Source organism: Mesoplodon densirostris, chromosome 6 (genome assembly GCF_025265405.1).
Source record: "Mesoplodon densirostris isolate mMesDen1 chromosome 6, mMesDen1 primary haplotype, whole genome shotgun sequence".
NCBI lineage: Eukaryota > Metazoa > Chordata > Mammalia > Artiodactyla > Ziphiidae > Mesoplodon > Mesoplodon densirostris.
In genome coordinates, this window is record NC_082666.1 from 71,426,153 (window position 1) to 71,452,844 (window position 26,692).

At 38.2% G+C, this 26,692-nt stretch overlaps 1 protein-coding gene across 6 annotated transcripts in view; it reads right to left on the bottom strand.

Moving 5' to 3' along the window:
- The window catches only part of JAK2 (Janus kinase 2), a 263,827-nt gene that overhangs the window by 142,607 nt on the left and 94,528 nt on the right, over window positions 1-26,692 (bottom strand). For 2 of the 6 annotated variants that reach the window (XM_060102218.1, XM_060102213.1), the window contains exon 3: window positions 23,920-24,126. The exons of 3 other annotated variants lie outside the window; for them this stretch is intronic. The gene's annotated coding sequence lies outside the window, so the exon portion shown is untranslated. Of the gene's footprint in view, window positions 1-23,919; window positions 24,127-25,092; window positions 25,202-26,692 lie in introns of those variants that run through there. One more of the 6 variants, XM_060102214.1, reaches the window with a different exon arrangement.

The window sequence follows — 26,692 nt, forward strand, 5'->3', positions numbered from 1 at the left end:
AAATAAACCAACTTTTGCTGAAAAAATAAATGGATGTTGTATGACTAAAGCTGACAATTTTGGTGTCAGAAGTAGGACCCAAAGAAGGAGAACCCCAAGAGACGATGACTCCCAGAATCAAGCGAGGTACGAACACCAAGCCCCTTGTGCTCATCGCTTCCATAAGCTGCTACAAGTTTTCAGTTTGCTAAGTCTCCTCTCAGATTCCAAGCTCTGCTCTTTTTGCATTTTGAGCTTTCTGACTTTACTCAGGATCTGGAAAGGCTTGGTCCTTTCTGGTTCAAGGCTCTGACTTTGGTGAGTACTCAGTTGCTTTCTGCAGTGTGTAGTAGTGAGGGGTTTTTTGGGGGAGGGGGGCGGGATCAAGGTAACTGGGATCCAAGAATTTATTTTATTCCTTTTGGAGTCTTGGCTAGGACTCTATCAAACTTCTTGGGTTCTCAGGTCACATTAGGGAAATGGGATTCTGGTTATCTAAATGCTCTGAGCAGAGCCCTCTGAGGACTCCAGCCAGTTTCATGTTTAAAAACTATGGACCCCCAACATGCACATTTTTAACTAAGTAACCTGAAGAAACTACAAGTAATTGGAATTACAATGGCCAGTATAGGGAACATTCAATCTCCCTAAACTTGTTTTTCTTAAGATTAAATTGGAACACTGCCATTCTAAAATTAAACAAAATATATCCAAATGTGCACAAAACTCTAAAATTTCCACTTTGCAAGATAGCATTTCTAAATTGGATGAAACAAAAAAAAATTAAAAAGAACAAAATGGCTTCTGAAGCCTCATGCTCCTTGTGTTCCCCTCCCCGAACTTCTCTGTGTCAGGAGCTACCTTGTGTGTCTTCCCTGACCACCCATTTGTCTCAGACTCCACCCCAGCAGCCATCTTGTGCTCAGCCCCACCCCCATGCCATCTTTCTTCCTCTTCAAAAACCTACCCCTTTAAAATTGGACCCTCTGAAGATCCAAATGCTAGACTCCTAATTACTGTTTCTAAGTTAACTTGAGCAAACAAACAACTGGAAGAAAAATTTCAAACAGTAATTGCCCTAGATTTTTGGTAATAGGCAAATATACTCCAAAACTCCTAGAAGAAAACTTGCTTTCTGTTTCTCTTTGTTAAAGTCCTTTGGTAAGTCACCCATCCTGTTCAAAAGGGGAAACACTTGTTTTAAATAAGTCCACCTTTAGAGGCACCCTTAAAAGAGAGGATTCCAAACCTCTTGGGAGACAATGTAATGCATTTTTTGATTGGCAAGCAGAAGCTTCTAAAAGACAAATTGACTCCAAAAACAGCTCTAAAAAGATCCTTACAGCACACAAATACAAATTGTATCAGCACACGTAAAATTTTTAATGAAATTACATGGTCCCTGTTTGCAACTGCCTGCATGTTCATGTGGGTATATACATGTTGTAAATATGTATCTTTACAACATGTGTATATACACACATGCTGTAAAACATGTTGTATTTTTTCTTTTCTACCTTCAGAAGGTATTGCTAAAATTTACTTGTAAAAGAGTTCTATTTAATTGGCTTACGCAAAAGTGAGGAAATATGGGGATATATGTATATGTATAGTTAGTTCACTTGGTTATAAAGCAGAAACTAACATACCATTGTAAAGCAATTATACTCCAATAAAGATTCTAAAAAAAAAAAAAACAAGCACTTATATGAATTAAAGAAATATTACAGAAACTAACGCAAAACCCTTTTCAAATTCACGTGATCAGGCTTCCCTGGTGGCGCAGTGGTTAAGAATCCACCTGCCAATGCAGGGGACACGGGTTCAAGCCCTGGTCTGGGAAGATCCCACATGCCACGGAGCAACTAAACCCATGCACCACAACAACTGAGCCTGCACTCTAGAGCCTGCAAGCCACAACTACTGAACCTGTGTGCCACAACTACTGAAGCCCGTGCACCTAGAGCCTGTGCTCTGCAACAAGAGAAGCCACTGCAATGAGAAGCCTGCACACCTCAACAAAGAGTAGCCCTTGCTCACCCCAATGAGAGAAAGCCCTCATGGAGCAATGAAGACTCAACACAGCCAAAAATAAATAAATAAAATAAATAAGTTTTTTTAAAAAGTTCACATGATCTAGGATTAAATTTTAGTTAATGAAAGCTAGCTTAAGGTTGTTGGTTTCATTAAAATAGGCATGTCTTTGGGCTTCCCTGGTGGCGCAGTGGTTGAGAGTCCGCCTGCCGATGCAGGGGACACGGGTTCGTGCCCCGGTCCGGGAAGATCCCACATGCCGCGGAGCGGCTGGGCCCATGAGCCATGGCCGCTGAGCCTGCGTGTCCGGAGCCTGTGCTCCGCAACGGGAGAGGCCATAACAGTGAGAGGCCCACATAATGCAAAAAAAAAAAAAAAAAAAAAAAAAAAAAGGCATGTCTTTGGAGTTATCAATGGTGTAAATAACAGGGCATACAATTTTCCCTTTACCTCAGTAGATGCACGGCAGGGCCTGAGAGCTCCCCCTACAGGCCTGTCCCAATTTTAGCTCAAGTTTCTTTAATTTATTCCACATTTCCCCCTTTTGATCAAAATCTTTCCTTGAAAGCATCACTGATCAAGAGTCAGGATCTCCACATGTAGTGGCACATTTAGTCTAAAGCCATAGGCTAAAATTTGTAAACAGAGGGGTTTCTAATGCTTTAAAACAAAAGTAATTTGGTTGTGGGAGGCGAAATGCTATATCCCTTCATTATCCAAAACTTGTGTTTGTTAAAGAAAAAGTTTCTCTGTGAAGTTGATACCTTAAACAAAAAGATGTTACACAAAAAGCAGTTGGCTATTTGCTGATCTTTCTTGTGCATTTACAGACTCTTTCTTCATCTGAAATACACCTACAAAATGCTGTAATAGTGCAAAAGAACCTCTTCTTTGGATTAATCAAGAGGAACAGTGTCTAGGATGAAATAAGAATGCCACTACATAAAAATATGTATGTGCTACAGAGCGCCAGTAGGCACATGAAAAGATGCCCAGAATCACTAATTATTAGGGAAATGCAAATCAAAACTACAGTGAGGGGGGGCTTCCCTGGTGGCGCAGTGGTTGAGAGTCTGCCTGCCGATGCAGGGGACACGAGTCGTGCCCCGGTCCGGGAAGATCCCACATGACGCGGAGCGGCTAGGCCCGTGAGCCATGTCTGCTAAGCCTGCATGTCCGGAGCCTGTGCTCCACAACGGGAGAGGCCACAACACTGAGAGGCCCGCGTACTGCAAAAAAAATAAAAAATAAAAAAAAAATAAACAACTACAGTGAGGTACCACTCACACCAGTCAGAATGGCCATCATTAAAAAGTCTACAAATAACAACTACTGGACAGGATGTGGAGAAAAGGGAACCCTCCTACACTGTTGGTAGGAATGTAAGTTGGTACAGCCACTATGGAAAACAGTATGGAGGTTCTGCAGAAAACTAAAAATAGAATTACCATATGATGCAGCAATCCCATTCCTGGGAATATACACAGACAAAACTATACTTCAAAAATATACATGCACCCGTATGTTCATAGTAGCACAGTTCACAATAGCCAAAGCATAAAAACAACCTAAATGTCCAGCGACAGATGAATGAATAAAGAAGATGTGGTACATATATACAATGGAATACTACTCAGCCATAAAAAAGAACAAAGTAATGCCATTTGCAGCAACATGGATGCAACTAGAGATTATCATACTAAGTGAAGTAAGTCAAAAAGAGAAAGACAAATATCATATGATATCATTTATAAGTGGAATCTAAAATATGGCACAAATGAACCTATCTGCAAAACAGAAACAGACTCACAGACATAGAGAACAGACTTGTGTGGTTGCCAAGGTGCAGGGGGAGAGGGATGGACTGGAAGGGGGTTTGGGTTGGTAGATGGAAACTATTACATTTAGAATGGATAAACAACAAGGTCCTAATGTATAGCACAAGGAACTGTATTGAATATCCTGTGATAAACCATAATGGAAAAGAATATTTAAGAAAAGTATGCATATATGTGTATAACTGAGTCACTTTGCTATACAGCAGAGATTAGGACAACACTGTAAATCAACTATACCACAATTAAAAAAAATTTTAAGTCTAAGTCCTATAAACCAGATTAAATTCAGGACTTCCGGGGAAGATGGCGGAAGAGTAAGACGCGGAGATCACCTTCCTCCCCACAGATACACCAGAAATACAGCTACACGTGTAAGAACTCCTACAGAACACGTACTGTACGCTGGCAGAAGACCTCAGACCTCCCAAAAGGCAAGAAACTCCCCACGTACCCGGGTAGGGCAAAGCGGAGAGATTCCTGCACAGAGGATCAGTGCCAACCGGCACTCACCAGCCCGAGATGCATGTCTGCTCGCCCGCCAGGGCGGGCGGCGCTGGGAGCTGAGGCTCGGGCTTCAGTCGGAGCGCAGGGAGAGGACTGGGGTTGGCGGCGTGAACGCAGCCTGAAGGGGCTAATGCGCCACAGCTAGCCCGGAGGGAGTCCGGGAAAAGGTTTGGACCTGCCGAAGAGGCAAGAGACATTTTCTTCCCTCTTTGTTTCCTGGTGAGAGAGGAGAGGGAATTGGGGGCACTGCTTGGAGGAGCTCCAGAGACGGGCGTGAGCTGCGGCTGAAAGCACGGACCCCAGAGACGGGCGTGGGACGTTGGGGCTGCTGCCGCCACCGCGAGGCCTTTGTGCGAGCGCAGGTCACTGTCCACGCCCCCCTTCCGGGGAGCCTGTGCAGCCCGTCACTACCGGGGTCCCGGGATCCAGGGACGGCTTCCCTGGGAGAACGCACGGCACGCCTCAGGCTGGTGCAACGTCACACCAGCCTCTGCTGCTGCAGGCTCCACCCGCACTCCGTGCCCCTCCCTGCCCCCCGGCCTGAGTGAGCCAGAGTACCCGAAGAGGCTGATCTTTTAACCCTGTCCTGTCTGAGCGAAGAACAGATGCCCTCCGGCGACCTACACGTAGAGGCGGGGCCAAATCCAAAGCTGAGACCCGGGAGCTGTGAGAACAAAGAAGAGAAAGGGAAAGCTCTCCCAGCAGCCTCAGAAGCAGCAGATTAAAGCTCCACAAACAACTTGATGTACCCTGCATCTGTGGAATACATGAATAGACAACGAATCATCCCAAATTGAGGAGCCAGGAGTCAGTGCTGTGCCTCTGAGGTGGGAGAGCCAACTTCAGGACACTGGTCCACAAGAGACCTCCCAGCTCCACATAGTATCAAACAGCGAAAATCTTCCAGAGATCTCCATCTCAACACCAGCACCCAGCTTCACTCAACGACCAGCAAGCTACAGTGCTGGACACCCTATGCCAAACAACTAGCAAGACAGGAACACAATGCCACCCATTAGCAGAGAGGCTGCCTAAAATCATAAAAAGTCCACAGACACCCCAAAATACACCACCAGACGTGGACCTGTCCACCAGAAAGACAAGATCCAGCCTCATCCACCAGAACACAGACACTAGTCCCCTCCACCAGGAAGCCTACACAACCTACTGAAACAACCTTAGGCACTGGGGACAGACACCAAAAACAACGGGAACTACGAACCTGCAGCCTGCAAAAAAGAGACCCCAAACACAGTAAGATAAGCAAAATGAGAAGACAGAAAAACACACAGCAGGAGAAGGAGCAAGATAAAAACCCACCAGACCTAACAAATGAAGAGGAAATAGGCAGTCTACCTGAAAAAGAATTCAGAATAATGATAGTAAAGATGATCCAAGGTTCTATATCCAAGATCCAAAATCTTGGAAATAGAATAGACAAAATGCAAGAAACACTAAACAAGGACCTAGCAGAACTAAAGATGAATCAAGCATTGATTAAAAACACAATAAATGAAATGAAAAATACTCTGGATGGGATCAATAGCAGAATAACTGAGACAGAAGAACAGATAAGTGAGGTGGAAGATAAAATACTGGAAATAACTGATGCAGAGCAAAATAAAGAGAAAAGAATGAAAAGAACAGAGGACAGTCTCAGAGACCTCTGGGACAACATTAAACGCAACAACATTCGAATTATAGGGGTTCCAGAAGAAGAAGAGAAAAAGAAAGGGACTGAGAAAATATTTGAAGAGATTATAGTTGAAAACTTCCCTAATATAGGAAAGGAAATAGTTAATCAAGTCCAGGAGGCACAGAGAGTCCCATACAGAATAAATCCAAGGAGAAATACGCCAAGACACATATTAATCAAACTGTCAAAAATTAAACACAAAGAAATCATATTAAAAGCAGCAAGGGAAAAACAACAAATAACACACAAGGGAATCCCCATCAGGTTAACAGCTGATCTCTCAGCAGAAACTCTACAAGCCAGAAGGGAGTGGCAGGACATAATTAAAGTGATGAAGGAGAGAAACCTGCAACCAAGATTACTCTACCCAGCAAGGATCTCATTCAGATTTGATGGAGAAATTAAAACCTTTACAGACAAGCAAAAGCTTAGAGAGTTCAGTACCACCAAACCAGCTTTACAACAAATGCTAAAGGAACTTCTCTAGGCAAGAAACACAACAGAAGGAATATACCTACAATAACGAACCCAAAGCAATTAAGGAAATGGGAATAGGAACATACATATCAATAATTATCTTAAATGTAAATGGACTAAATGCTCCCACCAAAAGACACAGAGTGGCTGAATGGATACAAAAACAAGACCCATATATATGCTGTCTACAAGAGACCCACTTCAGACCTAGAGACACATACAGATTGAAAGTAAGGGGATGGAAAAAGATATTCCATGCAAATGGAAATCAAAAGAAAGCTGGAGTAGCAATTCTTATATCAGACAAAATAGACTTTAAAATAAAGACTATTAGAAGAGACAAAGAAGGACACTACATAACGATAAAGGGATCGATCCAAGAAGAAGATATAACAATTGTAAATATTTATGCACCCAACATAAGAGCACCTCAGAACATAAGGCAAATACTAACATCCATAAAAGGGGAAATTGACAGTAACACACTCATAGTAGGGGACTTTAACACCCCACTTTCACCAATGGACAGATCATCCAAAATGAAAATAAATAAGGAAACACAAGCTTTAAATGATACATTAAACAAGATGGACTTAGTTGATATTTATAGGACATTCCATCCAAAAACAACACAATACACATTTTTCTCAAGTGCTCATGGAACATTCTCCAGGATAGATCATATCTTGGGTCACAAATCAAGCTCTGATAACTTTAAGAAAATTGAAATTGTATCAAGTATCTTTTCCGACCACAATGCTACGAGACTAGACATCAATTACAGGAAAAGAGCTGTAAAAAATACAAACACATGGAGGCTAAACAATACACTACTCAATAACAAAGTGATCACTGAAGAAATCAAAGAGGAAATTAAAAAATACCTAGAAACAAATGACAATGCAGACACGACAACCCAAAACCTATGGGACGCAGCAAAAGCAGTTCTAAGGGGGAAGTTTATAGCAATACAATCCCACCTTAAGAAACAGGAAACATCTCAAGTAAACAACCTGACCCTGCACCTAAAGCAATTAGAGAAAGAAGAACAAAAACATCCCAAATTTAGCAGAAGGAAATCATAAAGATCAGATCAGAAATAAATGAAAAAGAAATGAAGGAAACGATAGCAAAGATCAACCAAACTAAAAGCTGGTTCTTTGAGAAGATAAACAAAATTGATAAACCATTAGCCAGCCTCATCAAGAAAAAAAGGGAGAAGACTCAAATCAATAGAATTAGAAATGAAAAAGGAGAAGTAACAACTGACACTGCAGAAATACAAAAGATCATGAGAGACTACTAGAAGCAACTCTATGCCAATAAAATGGACAACCTGGAAGAAATGGACAAATTCTTAGAAATGCACAACCTGCCAAGACTGACTCAGGAAGAAATAGAAAATATGAATAGACCAATCACAAGCACTGAAATTAAAACTGTGATTAAAAATCTTCCAACAAACAAAAGCCCAGGACCAGATGGCTTCACAGGCGAATTCTATCAAACATTTAGAGAAGAGCTAACACCTATTCTTCTCAAACTCTTCCAAAATATAGCAGAGGGAGGAGCACTCCCAAACTTATTCTATGAGGCCACCATCACCTTGATACCAAAACCAGGCAAGGATGTCACAAAGAAAGAAAACGACAGGCCAATATCACTGATGAACATAGATGCAAAAATCCTCAACAAAATACTAGCAAACAGAATCCAACAGCACATTAAAAGGATCATGCACCATGATCAAGTGGGGTTTATTCCAGGAATGCAAGGATTCTTCAATATATGCAAATCAATCAATGTGATACACCATATTAACAAATTGAAGAAGAAAAACCATATGATCATCTCAATAGATGCAGAGAAAGCTTTCGACAAAATTCAACACCCATTTATGATAAAAACCCTGCAGAAAGTAGGCATAGAGGGAACTTTCCTCAACATAATAAAGGCCATATATGACAAACCCACAGCCAACATCGTCCTCAATGGTGAAAAACTGAAACCATTTCCCCTAAGATCAGGAACAAGACAAGGCTGCCCACTCTCACCACTCTTATTCAACTTAGTTTTGGAAGTTTTAGCCACAGCAATCAGAGAAGAAAAGGAAATAAAAGGAATCCAAATTGGAAAAGAAGAAGTAAAGCTGTCACTGTTTGCAGATGACATGATACTATACATAGAGAATCCTAAAGATGCTACCGAAAAACTACTAGAGCTAATCAATGAATTTGGTAAAGTAGCAGGATACAAAATTAATGTACAGAAATCTCTGGCATTCCTGTACACTAATGATGAAAAATCTGAAAATGAAATCAAGAAAACACTCCCATTTACCATTGCAACAAAAAGAATAAAATATCTAGGAATAAACTTACCTAAGGAGACAAAAGAACTGTATGCAGAAAATTATAAGACACTGATGAAAGAAATTAAAGATGATACAAATAGATGGAGAGATATACCATGCTCCTGGATTGGAAGAATCAATATTGTGAAAATGACTCTACTACCCAAAGCAATCTACAGATTCAATGCAATCCCTATCAAACTACCACTGGCATTTTTCACAGAACTAGAACAAAAAATTTCAAAATTTGTTTGGAAAAACAAAAGACCCCGAATAGCCAAAGCAATCTTGAGAACGAAAAACAGAGCTGGAGGAATCAGGCTCCCTGACTTCAGACTATACTACAAAGCTACAGTAATTAAGACAGTGTGGTACTGGCATAAAAACAGAAAGATAGATCAGTGGATCAGGATAGAAAGCCCAGAGATAAACCCATGCACATATGGCTAACTTATCTTTGATAAAGGAGGCAGGAATGTACAGTGGAGAAAGGACAGCCTCTTCAATAAGTGGTGCTGGGAAAGCTGCACAGGGACATGTAAAAGTTTGAGATTAGATCATTCCCTAACACCATACACAAAAATAAGCTCAAAATGGATTAAAGACCTAAATGTAAGGCCAGAAACTATCAAACTCTTAGAGGAAAACATAGGCAGAACACTCTAGGACATAAATCACAGCAAGATCCTTTTGGACCCACCTCCTAGAGAAATGGAAATAAAAACAAAGATAAACAAATGGGACCTAATGAAACTTCAAAGCTTTTGCACAGCAAAGGAAACCATAAACAAGACCAAAAGAGAACCCTCAGAATGGGAGAAAATATTTGCAAATGAAGCAACTGACAAAGGATTAATCTCCAAAATATATAAGCAGCTCATGCAGCTCAACAGCAAAAAAACAAACAACCCAATCCAAAAATGGGCAGAAGACTTAAATAGGCATTTCTCCAAAGAAGATATACAGACTGCCAACAAACACATGAAAGAATGCTCAACATCATTAATCATTAGAGAAATGCAAATCAAAACTACAATGATATATCATCTCACACCAGTCAGAATGGCCATCATCAAGAAATCTAGAAACAATAAATGCTGGAGAGGGTGTGAAGAAAATGGAACACTCTTGCACTGCTGGTGGGAATGTGAATTGGTACAGCCACTATGGAGAACGGTATGGAGGTTCCTTAAAAAACTAAAAATAGAACTACCATATGACCCAGCAATCCCACTACTAGGCATATACCCTGAGAAAACCATAATTCAAAAAGAGACATGTACCAAAATGTTCATTGCAGCTCTATTCACAATAGCCCAGAGATGGAAACAACCTAAGTGTCCATCATCGGACGAATGGATAAAGAAGATGTGGCACATATATACAATGGAATATTACTCAGCCATAAAAAGAAAAGAAACTGAGCTATTTGTAATGAGGTGGATAGACCTAGAGTCTGTCATACAGAGTGAAGTAAGTCAGAAAGAGAAAGACAAATACCGTATGCTAACACATATATATGGAATTTAAGGAAAAAAATGTCATGAAGAACCTAGGAGTAAAACAGGAATAAAGACACAGACCTACTTGAGAATGGACTTGAGGATATGGGGAGGGGGAAGGGTAAGCTGTGACAAAGCGAAAGAGAGGCATGGACATATATACAGTACCAAACATAAGGTAGATAGATAGTGGGAAGCAGCTGCATAGCACAGGGAGATCAGTTCGGTGTTTTGTGACCGCCTGGAGGGGTGGGATAGGGAGGGTGGGCGAGACGGAGACGCAAGAGGGAAGGGATGGGGGAACAGATATATATGTATGACTGATTCACTTTGTTATAAAGCAGAAACTAATTAAAAAAAAGATTAAATTCAAGAGAATTTGTTTTAAATATAGAGCCTGTTAAATTGTTTGAATGTATTTCATAAGCATTATAAAGTTCTTACTATTGTGAATGGGATTTTTTTGTATGGCTTGCAATTCAAACTATTAGAAATATTGTGCTGCAAAGGAAAAAAAGGAAGGGAGGGAGGAAGTTAGTTCTATTTTAACTGAATTCTCCTTATTACTGGTAAGGATGATTATATTTGTTGTCTATGTAGATTTATGAATGGTTTCAGTCTTTTTCTTATTTGTCTTTTGGCATATTTGTGTTTTTATAATTAATTTATCAAAACTCTTAATACATTTGTCAGAAAAATTACAGGAAAATATTTACCCTATCAGATATTAAAACTTACTATAAAACAACCCCAGCCAAAATAGTATTGGTATGCACTAGACAGATCAGTGGACCAAAAGAGCATCTAGAAATAAATCCAAGTATATATAGCAACTTAATATGATAATGATGACATTTCTATACAGTAGAAAAGGATTTTTTTTTTTTTACAAAAGGCACTGGCATAACTGATAGTGTAACTAGAGAAAACATGCTACTACTATATACTTTATATAAAAATAAATTATAGGGCTTCCCTGGTGGCACAGTGGTTGAGAGTCCACCTGCTGATGCAGGGGACGCGGGTTCGTGCCCCGGTCCAGGAAGATCCCACATGCCACAGAGCGGCTAGGCCCGTGAACCATGGCCGCTGAGCCTGTGCATCCGGAGCCTGTGCTCCACAATGGGCGAGGCCACAACAGTGAGAGGCCCATGTACCGCAATAAATAAATAAATAAATAAATAAGAATTAAGTGTTTAATGTAAAAAATAAAACAATGAAAATACTGGAAGAATCTCTGAGAGGACTTTACCTGGAATGGAAAAACTTTCTTACACAAAATGGGAAACCCAAAATCCATGTAACAAAAGTCACACAAATTGGTTATCTAAGTCCATAGTTTCCTAGACTAATAAAGTGTTTTTTTAATTCTCACTTGAATTTCAACGCATTAGGCAGGACAGGCACTCTCCAGTTCCCCATGGTCTCCACTTCTCCCTACTATCTTCTATAACAAGCCTCTTTATACTCATTAACGACACTGAAGTTATTCAAGTTTTCTACCTCTACAATAAAGAAAAAGATCTATTATATTAAATTTTCAATTTCTCTAGAGAAAAGGGACCATGAACAAAACCAAGAGACAAATAGACTTATGGAAATATTTGCAATTCATTTCTCAAACAATATCTCTAATACACAAAGAGCTTCACAAACTGAAAAAAGACAAACAATTCACTACAAAGTGACAAATATATTACAGCCTTCCACCTAAAATATATAATTTTGAGCACACATGGACCATTTATAAAAACTGATCACAATGAATATATATATATACACATACATATATGCTTGAAAATTTTTTTAAAAAGAAACTCCTAAAAGGCATAAGAAAATATAAAAATTACCTCTACGTTATTATAACTGTCACTAGGAAACAATCTGTGCAATGAGTATATGCCTTTATTTCATTTCCATATTATACTTCTCTTTATATTTGGATCCTACTCCTTTAAAATGATTTAAAACATTTTCAAGTGCTTATAAATACTCTCTTTAAAAATCATTGCTGTTGGGCTTCCCTGGTGGCGCAGTGGTTGAGAGCCCGCCTGCCGATGCAGGGGACACGGGTTCGTGCCCCGGTCCGGGAAGATCCCACATGCCGCGGAGCGGCTGGGCCCGTGAGCCATGGCCGTTGAGCCTGCGCGTCCAGAGCCTGTGCTCCGCAACAGGAGAGGCCACAACAGCGCGAGGCCCACATACCGCAAAAAAAAAAAAAAAAAAAAAAAAAAAATCATTGCTGTTGACTCTTCCTCATGTTCTTCTTCTTCGCACCCTTACACATTTTAAGTTGGACATTTCCACTAATTTCTTTGGTGTATTTTAAATCCATCCACTTCAATTATTTCTTACCCAAAAATCTTTCACATATGTACATCCTTTCCAAACCCAACATCTAAGCAAAAAAAAAAATGAAATAAAGGAAATAAAGACTGATACATAATTGGACTACATAAAATTATAAATATCATAATCAAAAGTTTTTGTAAAATTGAGAGAAAAACGTGTTACAAAGGTTTAATGTATTTATACAACTGTTACAAATCAGTAAGAAAATGGACAAAAAACATGAATAGGCATTTCACAAAAGAAACAAACATTCCCTAAACTGAAAACATGGTCAACATGATTAATAATCAGAGAAAAGTAAATAATTATGAGATATTGTTTCTTCCCTATCACAATGGCATAGATTAAAAAGATCTGCAATACCCAATGTTGGCAAGGATATTAAAAAAACAATATCTAAATTTTTTTCCATTTAAAAAGGACAAGAGCAGTAATATGCATACTAAGAATTCTATGAAACACTGGTTATAATAATGAAAAGAAGTTTTAATGACCTTAAAGGGACCTGATCAATTAACTATGGTATACTTAGCGAAGAGAATACTGTGAGGACATTACAAATGATGTCCATTGACTTATCCTTAGCATTATATGCAGTGCATAGCTTAAAATGGACATTAAGTATCTACTGAATGATTGTATTATTTATTTAATGGATGATTGACTAAGTGCTGATTGATATGGTTGAGTGCATAGGTGGGTGAGGGACTGACTGACACTGAGTGACCAATTGACCCACGGAGTGACTTGAATGACTGACTGACCAGCTGAATAAGTGACTGATAGGATGAATGTGTGAGTGAGTGCATGATCAGCCAAGAGAGTAACCAACTAACCAAATGAGTGACAGACTGAGTTGAGTGACCCTCTGACTGAATAAGGAAAGGACTAAATGAATAAATGAATTAATGAATGAATCTCTAATCAGTGAAATGGAAAAGTCTCTACAATACACACTCTTGAGTTAAAATGGCACAAATGAGAATGAATGGGATGACCCTATTGATTTAAAACTGTACTTGACACATTAAAAATAAAATACCTAGGAATAAACCCACCTAAGGAGGCAAAAGACCTATACTCAGAAAACTGTAAGAGACTGATGAAAAAAATAAAAGATGACACAAACAGATGAACAAATATACAATGTTCTTGGATTGGAAGAATCAATATTGTCAAAATGACTATACTACCCAAAGGAATCTACAGATTCAATGCAATCCATATCAAGTTACCAATGGCATTTTTCACAGATTTAGAACAAAAAATTGTACAATTTATATGGAAACACAAAAGACACTGAATAGCCAAAGCAATCTCTTCTCTCTTGAGAAAGAAAAACGGAGCTGGAGGAATCAGGCGCCCAGACTTCAGACTATACTACAAAGCTACAGTAATCAAGACAGTATGGTACTGGCACAAAAACAGAAATACAGATCAATGGAACAGGATAGAAAGTCCACTAATAAACCCACACACTTAAGGTCACTTAATCTAAGACAAAGGAGGCAAGAATATACACTGGAGAAAAGACACTCTCTTCAATAAGTGGTGCTGGGAAAACTGGACAGCTACATGTGAAAGAACAAAATTAGAACACACCCTAATACTACACACAAAAATAAACTCAAAATGGATTAAAGACCTAAATGTAAGACCAGATACTACAAAACTGATAGAGGAAAACATAGGTAGACTACTTTCTGACATAAATTGCAGCAAGGTCTTTTTCAATCCACCTCCTGGAGTAAAGAAAATAAAAACAAAAATAAACAAATGGAACCTAATTAAAAGCTTTTGCACAGCAAGCAAAAGAAACCATAAACAAAGTGAAAAGACAACCCTCAGAATGGGAGAAAATATTTGTGAATGAAACAACCGACAAAGGATTAATCTCCAAAATACACAAACAGCTCAGGCAGCTCAATATCAAAAAAACAAATAACCCAATCAAAAAATGGGCAAGAGATCTAAATAGACGTTTCTCCAAAGAAGACATACAGGTGGTTAAAAAGTACACGAAAAGATGCTCAACATCACTAATTATTAGAGAAATGCAAATCAAAACTACAGTGAGGTATCACCTCACACCAGTCAAAATGGCCATGATCAAAATATCTACAAACAATAAATGCTGGAGCGGGTGTGGAGAAAAGGGAACCCTCTTGCACTGTTGATGGGAATGCAAACTGGTACAGCCACTATGAAGAACAGTATGGAGGTTCCTTAAAAAACTAAAAATAGAGCTACCATATGATCCAGCAATCCCACTCCTGGGCATACACCCAGAGAAAACCATAATTCAAAAAGATACACACACCCCAATGTTCATTGCAGCACTATTTACAATAGCCACCAAGACATGGAAGCAACCTAAATGTCCATCAACAGAGGACTGGATAAAGAAGATGTAGTACATATATACAATGGAATATTACTCAGCCATAAAAAAGAACAAAATAATGCCATTTGCAGCAACATGGATGGACCTAGAGATTGTCATACTGAGTGAAGTAAGTCAGAGAAAGACAAATATCATATGATAGTACTTATATGTGGAATCTAAAAAAGGCTACAAATGAACTTATCTACAAAACAGAAATAGAGTTACAGATGTAGAAAATTAACCTATGGTTACCGGGGGATAAGGCAGGGGGGAGGGATAAACTGAAAGATTGGGATTGACACATACACACTACTATATATAAAACAGATAACTAGTAAGGACCGACTGTATAGCCCAGGGAACTCTACTCAATACTCTGTAATGGCCTATACAGGAAAAGTATCTAAAAAAGAGTGCATATATGTATATGTATAACAGATTCACTTGCTGTACACCTGAAACTAACACAACACTGTAAATCAACTATATCCCCAATAAAATTTTTTTAAAAAACCATTAAGTGCAAAAAAATTAAATTAAACATCCAGAAAGATACTAAAATTTATTAAGCAATTTATTAAACCAATCACTAAAGGACTTGTAATCTTTTTTCCCCTTTGATTGATGAATGTGATTTTTAGATCACCACGTTTATGCACCTGACTTTTTCTGTTTGAAGAGATATTGTTCAACACGTATATTACTCTAATATTGCCTCTTAAAACCATGTATAAAATATATGCAAATGTATGTATTTTAAAACAACATCATGATTCTTTCACGTAAGAAGGAAGGGATGTGAGATGAATACTTACTCAACTTTGAGGTTTTAGAGAAGAAAAGGATGAGAACAGGTACACATTTAAAGGACAATGAAGTCAAACTTCATCATTTTACCCTGGGCCAGTCACGGAAATATATGCATGACAAGCAATAATTCAAAAGATCTCCTAAGAAACCTGACGCCATGGATTATATACGAATAGAAAGCAGAGAAAAATGTAAATTCTTCAGCAAATTTATCTCCGTCCCCTATTTTTCGTCCTAGGAACACATTTTGAGCCACTCCTCAGAATCATTCTTCATGATGACTACATAGGAAAAGGTGAAAATAAAGATGGGGGAAAGTCTTTGAATAGATCTCTGAAAGTGCTGTGCATCATGGGGGAGGGGGGGAGTGACCCTTAAGATTTCATTTCAAAACCATCACACTCCAATCTTATACTACCAAGAAATTTTTTTATATTAACAAGCGACGAGTTTGCCTATAGAAAATAAAATTGCACAGGATATTTAACTAATTCTACTATTGAAGTACTTAACACTATCTTTTGCTATTGACATTCAAAAAATCTAAAGTTATTTAAATCAGTATGAATTTAAGCTCATACTGATTTTTAAAATACTACCATTTTAGAAGAATACTATTTTAGACATTCTAATGAAATAATTCTGTAAAGATTATAATGCGTCAGATAAAAAATAAACCACTTATGCATAAACAAGAATCAGGAATACATAAACATGGAAATGAAATTTAATTTTCTAGACACTTAAGTATTTTCTATTTTGGATGGATTTCCACTTCCACATTAACCATCATAAATCAAACGAACTTGTACCATAATTTACTATTTTCTTCTCTGGTCATTCCCCAAGTGCTGAAATCCTCTCCGAACAAATCTTTCCAAGTTAAACCTTTGTTAAACCAATATATCTAATGGTTGCCTATAAACAAAGGGTGAGAGGTAGAGGAAGGAAAGTAGTATCAAAGGAGAGAAATAACTCCTACCATGAAGACTGTTCTTAATACAATGTTATTTTTATTGACCACCATAATCAGCCACACTGTGAAACTTATTACAATGAAAGGCATACTTATTTTATTATTAATAATTTAAAATGTTCCAGGTAATAAATATATTCCAATTATTACTGAATATTTGCCTTAAAAAAGTCTGTGGGAAGGAGAGTTGGGGGTAAAAGCAGGAATAATATTTTTTAACAAGACAGGCTACTACTCTGATTCTCTTGTTTATATATATTTTATATACAAAGTAGTAACCATCCATTACAAAAGCTTAAAAAACATCATTCTAAGTTCAGTTTTTCAAAATATTAAGTTATAAAATCCAGACTCACCTTTAATTCTATCTTTTCTGTTCTGGTCAATTATCCACAGATGTGATAATCAGCCCTTAAATTAATTTTTTCTTGGGTATTCCAGTTCTCAAATGATTCACCCTAGGCTATGGACTGCCATTATGAGTGACAAACTTCTCTTGGTATGCAAATTTGATACAGATAAAACCACAATTTAACCATTGTTAAATTATTAACAATTAAAGGCCAAAAATAGATTAGGAAGAGAAGAAAAGATCTTAAGTTAGCAAAAATCCATTCATCAAATACAAAAAATAAGACCTCATAATAAAGCCAAAAAAAAAAAGGTAAAAGAGAAACTGAAAAACCAAAGTCAGATCCAAGTTTAAAAATAAGAAAAACGGGACTTCCCTGGTGGTCCAGTGGCTAAGATTCCACGCTCCCAATGCAGAGAGCCCAGGTTTGATCTCTGGTCAGGGAACTAGATCCTACATGCTGCAACTAAAGACCCCGCGTGTCATAACAAACATCCAGCGTGCCACGACTAAGACCTGGCTCAGCCAAATAAATAAATAAATATTTTTAAAAAATAGAATAAAAAGGGAAATTAAATAGAATAATTAAATTGTGTAATTGACACAAAGATCTGCTTATGTCTCTAAATTGCTGACTTGTTCATTTTATCTTCAAACATTTGAATACCTCCTGCATGCCAAATACTATATAGGACCTGAAAATGAAGAAACTAATAGAAATATTCCCTGACCTAGAACTCACAGTACAGTTTCACAGGAGCCTTTGTTGAAACAAAGTCAGGAAATGGACCCAACTATATACACAGTTTAAAACACTACCATTTCACAACAGCAGAGAAAAGATGGATTATTCAACAGATAGTGTTGGAACAATCAGACAATGATCTGAAGGAAAAGGATGGATTCCATCTTATACCTTGCACCAATATAAATACCAGCTGGATCAACAAAACATGGGAGAGTTTCAAAAACATGATTTCAGGGATGAGAGGGACCTAATGAAGTATGATTAAAAACAAAAAAAAAGACTGATAACTGACAGAAAGGACTGAAAAAAATGAAAAATAAAAAATGTATGCATGGCCAAAAAAAAATTACACTATAAAGAGATGCAAAAAAGATAAAAATACAACATGGAGAAAATATTTACAATGCATTTCCCAAACACAGAGCTATGTTCCCTAGTATAAAAAAACTCTCACAAATCAAAGTAAAAGGTCAACAATCCAAAAGAAAATGAGCCAGGATGAGAGTGAACAGTTCCCAGGAAAAGAAAATTTAAAGTTAAAATAATAATGAGATTCCATTTTTCACATCTCAAATTGGCAAAGATCAAACCATCTGAAAAGTGTAGAAAAGTATAAATTGGCATTTCTATAGAGATAAATTTGGCAATATTTATTGAAATAACACATACCACTTTTAAATCAGCAATTCCTCTTCTATTTATTTAACCTATATTTATGGACACATACACACAAACTGACTTATGTACAAAAATACTTACTACTTTTTGAATTCTAAAACATTTAAATGTGTCACCTGTTCAAAAAGGACATAAAATTTTTTAAGATCAGAAAAATTATTATTTTTTATTAGTCATCCATTTTATACACATCAGTGAATACATGTCAATCCCAATCTCCCAATTCATCACACCAGAACCCCCACCCCCCGCCACTTCCCCCCTTGCTGTCCATATGTTTTTTCTCTACTTCTGTGTCTCAATTTCTGCTCAGCAAACTAGTTCATATGTACCATTTTCTAGGTTCCACATCTATGCATTAATATGCGATATTTGTTTTTCTCTTTCTGACTTACTTCACTCTATATGACAGTCTCTAGATCTATCCATGTCTCTACAAATGACCCAATTTTGTTCCGTTTTATGGCTGAGTAATATTCCATTGTTTATATGTACTACATCTTCTTTATCCATTCATCTGTCAAAGGGCATTTACGTTACTTCCATGACATGGCTATTGTAAATAGTGCTGCAATGAACATTGGGGTGCATCTCTCTTATTGAAGTATGGTTTTCTCTGGGTATATGCCCAGTAGTGGGATTGCTGGGTAATATGGTAATTCTATTTCTACTTCTTTAAGGAACCTCCATACGGTTCTCCAGAGTGGCTGTATCAATTTACATTCCAACCAACAGTGCAAGAGGGTTCCCTTTTCTCCACACCCTCTCCAGCATTTGTTTGTAGATTTTCTGATGATGCCCATTCTAACTGGTGTGAGGTGATACTTCATTGTAGTTTTGATTTGCATTTCTCTAATAATTAGTGATGTTGAGCAGCTTTCATGTGCTTCTTGACTATCTGCATGTCTTCTTTGGAGAAATGTCTATTTAGGTCTTCTGCCCATTTTTGGATTGGGTTGTTTGTTTTTTTAATATTGAGCTGCATGAGTTGTTTATATATTTTGGAGATTAATCCTTTGTCCGACGATTCATTTGCAAATATTTTCTCCCATTCTGAGGGTTGTCTTTTGGTCTTATTCATGGTTTCCTTTGCTGTGCAAAAGCTTTTAAGTTTCATTAGGTCCCATCTGTTTATTTTTGTTTTTCTTTCCATTACTCTAGGAGGTGGATCAAAAAATATCTTGCTGTGATTTATGTCAAAGAATATTCTGCTTATGTTTTCCTCTAAGAGTTTTATAGTGCCCAGGCTTATATATAGGTCTCTAATCCATTTCGAGTTTATTTTTGTGGATGGTGTTAGGGAGTGTTCTAATTTCATTCTTTTACATGGAGCTGTCCAGTTTTCCTAGCACCACTTACTGAAGAGACTGTGTTTTCTCCATCGTATATCCTTGCCTCCTTTGTCATAGATTAGTTGACCATAGGTGCGTGGGTTGATCTCTGGGCTTTCTATCCTGTTCCATTGACCTTTATTTGTTTTTGTGCCAGTACCATATTGTCTTGATTACTGTAGCTTTGTAGTGTAGTCTGATGACAGGGAGTCTGATTCCTCCAGCTCCGTTTTTTTCCCTCAAGACTGCTTTGGCTATTCGGAGTCTTTTGTGTCTCCATACAAATTTTAAGATTTTTTGTTCTAGTTCTGTGAAAAATGCCACTGGTAATTTGATAGGGATTGCATTGAATCTATAGATTGCTTTGGGTAGTATAGTCATTTTCACAATATTGATTCTTCCAATCCAAGAAAATGGTATATCTCTCCATCTGTTTATGTCATCTTTAATTTCTTTCATCAGTGTCTTATAGTTTTCTGCATATAGGTCTTTTGTCTCCCTAGGTATTTTATTATTTTTGTTGCAATGGTAAATGGGAGAGTTTCCTTAATTTCTCTTCCAGATTTTTCATCATTAGTGTATAGGAATGCAAGAGATTTCTGTGCATTAATTTTGTATCCTTCAACATCACCAAATTCATTGATTAGCTCTAGTAGTTTTCTGGTGGCATCTTTAGGATTCTCTATGTATATTATCATGTCATCTGCAAACAGTTTTACTTATTCTTTTCCAATTTGTATTCCTTTTATTTCTTTTTCTTCTCTGATTGCCGTGGCTAGGACTTGCAAAACTATGTGAAGTAACAGTGGTGAGAGTGGACATCCTTGTCTTGTTCCTGATCTTAGAGGAAATGCTTTCAGTTTTTCACCATTGAGAATGATGCTGTGGGTTTGTCGTATATGGCCTTTATTATGTTGAAGTCAGTTCCCTCTATGCCCACTTTTTCTGGAGGGTTTTTACCATAAATGGGTGTTGAATTTTGTCAAAAGCTTTTTCTGCATCTATTGAGATGATCACATGGTCTTTATTCTTCAGTTTGTTGATACGGTGTATCACAATGATTGATTTGCGTATATTGAAGAATCCTTGCATCTCTGGGATAAATCCCAGTTGATCATGGTGTATGATCCTTTTGATGTGTTGTTGGATTCTCTTTGCTAGTATTTTGTTGAGGATTTTTGCATCTATATTCATCAGTGATATTGGTCTGTAATTTTCTTTTTTTGTAGTATCTTTGTCTGGTTTTGGTATCAGGGTGATGGTGGCCTCATAGAATGAGTTTGGGAGTGTTCCTTCCTCCGCAATTTTTTGGAAGAGTTTAAGAAGGATGGGTGTTAGCTCTTCTCTACATGTTTGATAGAATTCACCTGTGAAGCCATCTGGTCCTGGACTTTTGTTTGTTGGAGATTTTTAATCACAGTTTCAGTTTCATTACTTGTGATTGGTCTGTTCATATTTTCTATTTCTTCCTGGTTCAGTCTTGGAAGGTTTATACCTTTCTAAGAATATGTCCATTTCTTCCAGGTTGTCCATTTTGTTAGCATAGAGTTGCTTGTAGTAGTCTCTTAGGATGCTTTGTATTTCAGTGGTGTCTGTTGTAACTTTTCCTTTTTCATTTCTAATTTTATTGATTTGAGTCCTCTCCCTCTTTTTCTTGATGAGTCTGGCTAATGGTTTATCAATTTTGTTTATCTTCTCAAAAAACCAGCTTTTACTTTTATTGATCTTTGCTATTGTTTTCTTTGTTTCTATTTCATTTATTTCTGCTCTGATCTTTATGATTTCCTTCCTTCTGCTAACTTTGGGTTTTGTTTGTTCTTCTTTCTCTAGTTCCTTTAGGTGTTAGATTGAGATTTTTCTTGTTTCTTGAAGTAGGCTTGTATAGCTATCAATTTCCCTCTTAAAACTGCTTTTGCTGCATCCCATAGGTTTTGGATCATTGTGGTTTCATTGTCATTTGTCTCTAGGTATTTTTTGATATTCTCTTTGAGTTCTTCAGTGATCTCTTGGTTACTTAGTAACGTACTTTTAGCCTCCATGTGTTTGTGTATTTTACGTTTTTTCCGTGTAATTGATTTCTAATCTCATAGCGTTGTGGTCAGAAAAGATGCTTGATATGATTTCAGTTTTCTTAAATTTACTGTGGTTTGGTTTGTGACCCAAGATGTGATCTATCCTGGAGAATGTTCCATGTGCACTTGAGAAGAAAGTGTAATCTGCTGTTTTGGAATGGAATATCCTATAAATATCAATTAAATCTATCTGGTCTACTGTGTCATTTAAAGCTTGTGTTTCCTTCTTAATTTTCTGTTTGGATGATCTGTCCATTGGTGTAAGTTAGGTGTTAATGTCCCCCACTATTATTGTGTTACCATCGATTTCCTCTTTTAGAGCAGTTAGCAGTTGCCTTATGTATTGAGGTGCTCCTATGTTGGATGCATATATATTTATAATTGTTATATATTCTTCTTGGATTGATCCCTTGATCATTACGTAGTGTCCTTCCTTGTCTCCTGTAACATTCTTTATTTTAAAGTCTATTTTATCTGATACGAGTATTGCTACTCCAGCTTTCTTCCATCCCCTCACTTCCAGTCTGTATGTGTCCCTAGGTCTGAAGTGGGTCTCTTGTAGACAGCATATATATGGGTCTTGTTTTTGTATCCATTCAGCAAGCCTGTGTCTTTTGGCTGGAGCATTTAATCCATTCACGTTTAAGGTAATTATCGATATGTATGTTCCTATTACCATTTTCTTAATTGTTTTGGGTTTGTTATTGTACGTCTTTTCCTTCTCTTGTGTTTCCTGCCTAGAGAAGTTCCTTTAGCATTTGTTGTAAAGCTGGTTTGGTGGTGGTGAATTCTCTTAGCTTTTGCTTATGTGTAAAGCTTTTGATTTCTCCATCAAATCTGAATGAGATCATTGCCAGGTAGAGTAATCTTGGTTGTAGGTTCTTCCCTTTCATCACTTTAAATATGTCATGCCAGTCCCTTCTGGCTTGTAGAGTTTCTGCTGAGATATCAGCTGCTAACCTTATGGGAGTTCCCTTGTATGTTATTTGTTGCTTTTCTCTTGCTGCTTTCAATAATTTTTTTTGTCTTTAATTTTTGCCAGTTTGATTACTATGTGTCTTAGTGTATTCTTCCTTAGGTTTAATCCTGTATGGGACTCTCTGCACTTCCTGGACTTGGATGGCTATTTCCTTTCCCATGTTAGGGAAGTTTTCCACTATAATCTCTTCAAGTATTTTCTTGGGTCCTTTCTCTCTCTCTTCTCCTTCTGGGACCCCCATAATGTGAATGTTGTTGTGTTTAATGTTGTCCCAGAGGTCTCTTAGGTTGTCTTCATTTCTTTTCATTCTTGTTTCTTTATTCTGTTCCCATCAGTGAATTCCACCATTCTGTCTTCCAGGTCACTTATCCGTTCTTCTGCCTCAGTTATTCTGCTATTGATTCCTTCTAGTGTAGTTTTCGTTTCAGTTATTGTATTGTTCATCTCTGTTTGTTTGTTCTTTAATTCTTCTAGGTCTTTGTTAAACATTTTTTGCATCTTCTCGATCTTTGCCTCTATTCTTTATCCAAGGTCCTGGATCATCTTCACTATCATTATTCTGAATTGTTTTTCTGGGAGGTTGCCTATCTCCACTTCATTAAGTTATTTTTCTGGGGTTTTATCTTGTTCCTTCATCTGGTACATAGCCCTCTGCCTTTTCATCTTGTCTATTTTTCTGTGAATATGGTTTTTGTTCCACAGGCTGCAGGATTGTAGTTCTTCTTGCTTCTGCTGTCTTCCCTCTGGTGGATGACGCTATCCCAGAAAAGTTATTGAAGGAACTCTGGGAACCTGGTACTTAAAAAATTAGATATAATAAATTTCCAGTCATCATAAATATTCTGATTTTACCTTCAGTTAAATATTAGACCAAGATGAGTCTTCATTTTGTCATAATGCTATAATAATGGCTTGATTATTCAACATGAAGAATCCTTTTACTGGAACCATTTTTCAGCTCATTTCTGTATTGAAGTTGAGACTGAGTGCCATATTAGTTCTGTTTGGAATCCTCCTTGAAGACTTGTCCATCATAGTCAAGACCAGGGCTCAGAGTTTCTAAAAAAGATTTTAGAAGATGAATTAAATTTAGTCAGATGTAGGCTTGGCAGCTACCAGGAGCAAGACTTCTAGGATGGTGGGTGACCTTGCTGAGTCAACTGTCTGGGATTGAATCCTTCTTTGCCAGTTTAACTAATGTGGTGTCCTCATCTGGCAGTCCGGTGGTTAAGACTCCGCACTTCCACTGCAGAGCGCAGGTTCAATCCCTGGTCGGGGAACTAAGATCCTGCAAGTCTTGTGGTGCGGCCTGCTAGTGTTGGAGGGTCTCCTGCAGAGGTGGCAGGTGGCTGTGGCTCACCGTGAGGACAACGACACTGGCAGCAGAAGTTCTGGGAAGTACTCCTTGGCGTGAGCCCTCCCAGAGTCCGCCATTAACCCCACCAAAGAGCCAGGTAGCAGGACATAAGTATTTTAAGAGAGAATAAAGAGAAGAGACAAATAGAGACAACTCTTCCAAAGAGCTTTGCTCCAAAGGCAGTAGAAATGGGGCAGTAGCTTGAAGACAATATGGAGTCAAGTAATGGTATAAATTAGGAATTGGCAAACTACAGCTCACAGGTCAAATTCAGACAGTTACCTGTACATTTTGTAAAGAAAGCTTTACAAAACTGCCTGTTTTGTAAATAAAGCTTTACATGTCTCTTTATTTATAGCTACTTTTGCACCACAATGGTAGAGTTGAGTAGTTGTATTAGAGACAATCTTGCCTGAAAAGCCCAAAATATTTACTCTCTGTTCTTTAAGAGAAATACTGCCAAATCCTGGTTTAAATCAGTGACTCTCACAGTTTGGTACCCAAACCAACATCATCAGCATCACTTGGGAACCTATCAGAAATGCAAATTCTCAGGTCCCACTACAGACCTACTGAATCAGAAACTCTGGGCACGGGGCCCAGCAATCTGTGTGTAAACAAGACCTCTATCTAGGTAATTCTGATTAAGAACTACTGGGGGGGCTTACCTGGTGGCGCAGTGGTTGAGAGTCCGCCTGCCGATGCAGGGGACACAGGTTCGTGCCCCGGTCCGGGCAGATCCCACATGCTGTGGGGTGGCTGGGCCCATGAGCCATGGCCGCTGAGCCTGCGCGTCCAGAGCCTGTGCTCCGCAACGGGAGAGGCCACAACAGTGAGAGGCCCACATACCGCAAAAAAAAAAAGAACTACTGGGTAAGGGAACAGTTCTAGTAAAGCCAGGAACAGATAGGGACCCATCGGGAGTTTGTGTTCACAAATTTAAAGGGCCTTGAAGAGATTTAATGGAAACTTAACAGGCCTCAAGGAGGCTGCCAGTGAGGACTTAAAGGAAAATGAGGAAAATGCTATTGAAAGCTAAATAAAAGGAGACCCTTGTTATATAGTAAAGTTTAGCAAAACTATCACCTATGGTAACATGGAAAATAAAACATATAGTTAATAAATTAAGAAGATTCTAGGTAGAATGTTGAAGAAACAGCTAGCTTCTTCTATCTGCCTTTATAAGTGAAAGAGCAGCAAGAGGAAATAAAAAATGAGCTATTTGCTTTCTGAGTGGAATTTCAATGAAATGTAAAGGGCTAAGAACAGTCTTTTCAGCCAGCAAAATGTTCTTAAAGAAAGGGCCTCAGGCTTCCCTGGTGGCGCAGTGGTTGAGAGTCCGCCTGCTGATGCAGGGGACGCGGGTTCGTGCCCCGGTCTGGGAAGATCCCACATTCCGCGGAGCAGCTGGGCCCGTGAGCCATGGCCGCTGAGCCTGCGCGTCCGGAGCCTGTGTTCCGCAACAGGAGAGGCCACAACAGTGAGAGGCCCGCGTACTGCAAAAAAAAAAAAAAAAAAGAAAGAAAGAAAGAAAGAAAAAAAAAAGGAAGGGCCTCAAGGCAAAAACCAAATCTAGAGTGGGACCACTGTTCAGACCTCAGAAAGATCTGAATCAGTACCTCACAGATCCTTTCAAACAAGAGATTACCTTAGGATCTTAAGGATATTGTTCTACAGCAGCTTCACAGAAGCCTAAGGTAGGAAAAAGTTCCTCTCAAAACAGATTTGTGGGTATGACTTTTGTCTGATGGAGTAGATTATGAACTGACACACAGGAAGTCCACAAAGTTTTTACTGGAGTTACATTAGCTTAGAATGAAAGGGACAGTAATAATATAAAATAAAAGGAGGCATTTGGACCCCAAACTACTACAGGCAGGAAGCAAGCTCAGAAGCTTACTCAGTGGCAAACAAGATCAGTTCTTCTGGGGAAAAAAAAAATGATTCAGAAGGTGAAGCCAAAGACCAAAAGAAGATGCCATGGCCCACTAAGAACAACTTCCAGGAAACAGGACTGAACCCTAATCAAGGAACTGCCATCATGCACACAGCCAGGTTTCGGAATTGCTATAGAATGCCGTGTGACTCCCTTTTTCCCTCTTTTTTGAACAGGAATGTCTAATGCAGTTAATGCATGCCTTTCCAATCTTGTAGTTTAATTACGTGGAGGCATATTACTTGGCTTTTCACAGGTCTTCAGTTAAAGAGGAATCATTCTCAAGAAACCATACCCAAGGAACCTCATCTTCATCTGGACCTGATTTCAAT